This window comes from Sturnira hondurensis, unplaced genomic scaffold (genome assembly GCF_014824575.4).
Source record: "Sturnira hondurensis isolate 20B ecotype Veracruz unplaced genomic scaffold, ASM1482457v3 Scaffold0016462, whole genome shotgun sequence".
Taxonomy (NCBI): Eukaryota; Metazoa; Chordata; class Mammalia; order Chiroptera; family Phyllostomidae; genus Sturnira; species Sturnira hondurensis.
The window spans coordinates 11,527,150-11,531,570 of NW_028089093.1; the positions used below are offsets into that span (position 1 = coordinate 11,527,150).

The window sequence follows — 4,421 nt, forward strand, 5'->3', positions numbered from 1 at the left end:
TGATCACCAGGGGAGCCCACCCTTTCCAGCACAGGGCTGCACCACCCTCTGTCATTGTTTCAGGCTTAAGTCAGGCAGAGGAGGCAGATAGCTAAGGAATTTTTGAAGACTTCTCATGAACTCAGGGGAGTCAGGCTTCATCAAAGCTGAGGAGCCAGGATCCATCACCTCCTCTCTCCATAGCCCCCCAAGTCCTTCCCTGGGGCCTCCACGTGATCATGCCTGTCTTAGGTTGTTCCCCTCTTGGGGAATCTTACCTGTCATTGGCTAACTGATCAAGCATTGGGGGCCAGTTATGAAAAAAGGAGCAGAAGCAGCGCTCCTGCCAGGGAGATAAGCTTTGTCTCCTTAGTGGCTTATAGTCTGAAGGTTGCCCACTCAACATTAGCCATGGAGGGGTTATAGCTCCTGAAACCAGGCAGGGTGGTTCCCAACAAAGTATGGCTACCCCTGCTTTTGAGGGGAGTTAAATTTACTTGAAATATCTTTTTCCAGTTTTTCACTTTCAGTCTATGTGTGTCTTTAAGGCTAAAAGTGAAACTTTTGTGGGCAGTGTATTGTTGGATCTTGGTTTTACTCATTCAGCCAGTCTTAGTTTTTTAACTGAGGAATTTATTCCATTTAAATTCAAGGTACTTATTAATAGGTAAGGATTTACTCTTGACATTTGGTTGATTTTTTTTCTGGTTGTTTTGTAGATCCATTGCTTTTCCCCCTTATCTTGCTGTCTTTGGGTGTGCGTGTGATATCTTTTGGTAGCAGTGTGCTTGACTTCTTTATTGTGTTTTTTTTGTGTGTGTGTAATTACTACAGGATTTCCTCTTGTGGTTACAGGAGGCTTACATAAAATACCTTACACTTACAACACCCTATTTTAAACTGGTAATAATTTAAATTTAATAAAATTGATAAACATTACACTCTTCTCCTCACCCTCACATTTTAGGTTATAGCTATTATAGTTTACCTGTTTTTTCTATTGTATAACTATTAACAAATTATTGTAGCTATGAATATTTAATACATCTGTCTCTTTTATAACTTTTCAACTTGAGTTGTAATTACGTACCACTACTACCATAATGCAAAATATAACTATGACTATATATTTATAATTATAGTACTCTTTCCACCACCTTTTTTGTTTGTTTATTTGTTTGCTTGTTTGTTTTTAAGATGTCAGTGTTCTTTTACTTCCATTAAAAAAACTCTTTTTAATGTTTCTTATTAGGCAGATCTGGTGGTAACAAACTCCTCAGGGTTTGTTTGTTTAGGAAAGTCTTTATCCTAAATCTCTGAAGGACAGCTCCACTAGGTATAAAATTCTCAGTTGACAGTTACTTTCTTTCCATAGTTTGAAAATGTCATTCTAATCTCTCCTGGCCTAGAGAGTCTCTGTTGAGATACCTTCTAACAGTCTTTCAGGGGTTCCCTTGTATGTAACTCTTTTCTTTTTTCTTGCTGCACTTAAATTTTTTACTTTGTCTTAGACTTTTGGCAATTTAATTATAATGTATCTTAGTGTAATTCTATATGGGTTCAACCTGTCTGAGGTTCTTTGTTTCCCCATGGATCTAGGTGTCCATTTCTCTACCCACTTTCAGGATGTTTTCAGCCATTATTGCTTCAGATATACTTTCTGCGGTTTTCTTTTTCTTGTCGAATTCTAGAATTCCTGTAATGTAACTATTGTTTCTTTTTAATGTGTTCTATAATCTCCATAGGACTTCTTCACTCTCTTTATCCTTTTTTGCTCCTTTGGAGAATTTCGTGTTTTAGTTCCAGGTTGTTGTTTATTACTTCTTTATGTTTGAGTCCATTATTGTAACTCTCTATTAAATTCTTCACTTCAGTTGTTGTGTTTTTCAACTCTAAGATTTCTGTTGATTTTTTAAAACTTTAAAAAAAATAAGCCTTCATTTTCTTGTTTCACAAATGAGGCTGACTGAGCTGGTTGCTTTTTGGTGCTTAGTCAAATAAATCACACCCCATATCCTTATCTGACTCCTCTGACTCTTCCTTTGCTTTGACTTGGCTGCAACTGCAGCAGCAGCAGGAACAGCAGTGGTGGTAGCTATGGGGCAGCAGCCACAAAATCAGATGGGTCAGTGAAGAAGGCCTTGACCTTTTCAGCAAGTGGGGAGGTGTAACCAGTCTCCACAGACAAAGCATGACTCATTTGCACCTATTGATGATAGAAGAGGGTACTGATGCAATGGTTTGGTAGCCAATCTGCAGACACACACCAGCAACTTGGAGGATACCCCCCAGGAAGTGGGAATGCAGAGTTTTCTCTGCAGTGTCAAACACCTCTTGGTTGTAGATGCTGCCATTGCCAAACACCTGCTGGATGCTTAGACCAAAGAAGAAGGGAGAGATGTTCAGCATGTTCAGCAGTATGGCTTCACTGGCTCTCAATTTCTCTCTAATCTTAAGCAGCTGCACATCACTCAGGATGTCAATAGTGGCCCTGGAAATTATCATGGTAATGCCTAAAGCCTGGAAGAAAGAGGGCTTCTCTGGCCCCATATCAGTGTTATGAGCTGGCACTGTGACTTCACACAGGGCAATGGCATCAGCACAGGTGGCAGCTGGCACCTTGTTGGGCAGCAGCATGTCCCTGATCTCAATAAGGTCCTCCTTGGTGAACACAAAGCCCACATTCTCCGAGGTATGAGGCAACAGTTTCTCCAGAGCTGTGTTTTTTTCCAGATGCTCTCAGAAAGACTTGCACATCATGGTGTAGTTGCTCATCAGCACCACAGCCTCCTCACAAAAGGACATGCACATCGACGGCATCTGCTTGGAGCCCACTTTGCTCCCACAATGAAGCATTTTGGATAATCATGCAGAAGTTGGATGATGTTAGTAGCTGGACTCCCAGGCCACCCTGTCTCCCCTGCATATCATGGTGGTGCCTTAGGATTACCATGCAGGGTTTAAAGATATTACTCTCACAAGGGTGCCTGACAAGAGCAGTTTTTCTCTTGATGGTTGCTATTCCTTGAACTTTTTATTTTGTTTATGTGTTGTTTTCCTAATTTTGTTTGTCTGTATATTCCTGTATATCAATGTGTCACATAACATTTTGGTCAACAAAAGACAGTGTATATGACTGATACACCATATAGGCTAGATGTTCAGTAGGCTATAACATCTAGATTTGCATAAGTATACTCTAGGATGTTTGCACCCATGATGTCTCAGAATGCATAGCCATTATTAAGTCATGCATGACTGTAGTTCACTAAACATTCTTAAGAGAATTATTCTGAAATTCTGTCTCAAGGTTCATAGGTATTTATTTCTTTAGGGTCATATGGGAGCTTTATTTGGTCCCTTTGGTGGTGTTATAGTTACCCAATTTTCCATGATCCTTGATTTCTTATACTGGTATCTGCATATTTGAGTAATCTAGCTCCTCTTCCCAACGTAAGAAGTTCACTTTGGCCAAGGTAGTATTCACCAGTCAACACAGCTGAGTTTCTGAATGTGTTTGCTGATTATTTCTGTCAGCCTGTGGGATCTGCTACTATTGTCTATTCTGGGGCAAGGTAACTAACTGTTCATGCTCTGAAGATGAGGATGGGAGTCGGAGAAGAGATGTGCCTCTGGCTGAGAGCAGCTGGATAAGACTGCTGGCTTGATTCCCTACCCAAGTGAGGCTGTAGAATGGGCTGCCCAGTTCCCTGCTTTCTCTGTTCAAGCTTATTACATGGTTAGGACTGAGTACTATTTAGAAGTAGATGGAACTATGAATTAGCTTCTCTACCCTGGCAAGGTGAGAGAACAGTACACAGTTTCCTGTATAGTTTATTATTTGGGGACACAAATCAGCCTAGAGTATGTACTGAATTCCCATTGGTTTTGCTCTGCAGATGGGAAAGCCATGGGCTGTGCTCTGAGTGACATTATACTTAGAGCTTTTAAATGGGCTTTGCAGCTTCCTGTGTGCTCTGGTTAGGTCAGATAGGCCAAAGGCTGTATTCACCACCAGATAGATTTATTACTACCTGGGCGCAGAGAGAGAAGCTAGTCTGAAGCCCATAAAGTTCTTTGTTTGTTGTCATAACTGAAGCCAATCAGCACCCTACATTCCCTCAACAAAAATGGTCACTGGCTTTGCTCTGTAAAGTATAGGCTCAGCCAGTCCACCTCTCAGCTTGAGTGCCTCTGGGCTGCACAACTTCCTCAAGTTGTCTCCAGCCATTCTGGTCAGATAGGGCCTGAAGACACTCTTCACATGGGATAGAGTTATGTATCAACTCCCATGTCTGGATAAAAGGAGCAGAAGTTGCTCCAGTCTACTGTCAATATCCCAAAAAGGGTCTCCAGTCAAGAGCATCTGTGAACAACTACCCTCTGTCTTGGCTGTGAATTAACCTCCCTGGCTGTTTAGTAGCAGAGGAATGTTCCACACA

The 4,421-nt window shown here is 41.3% G+C and overlaps 1 pseudogene; it reads right to left on the bottom strand.

The window, feature by feature from the left end:
* Positions 1 to 1,968: 1,968 nt before the first annotated feature.
* LOC119000937 (60S acidic ribosomal protein P0-like) lies at positions 1,969 to 2,910 on the bottom strand (annotated as a pseudogene).
* Between the last annotated feature and the right edge of the window lie 1,511 nt (positions 2,911 to 4,421).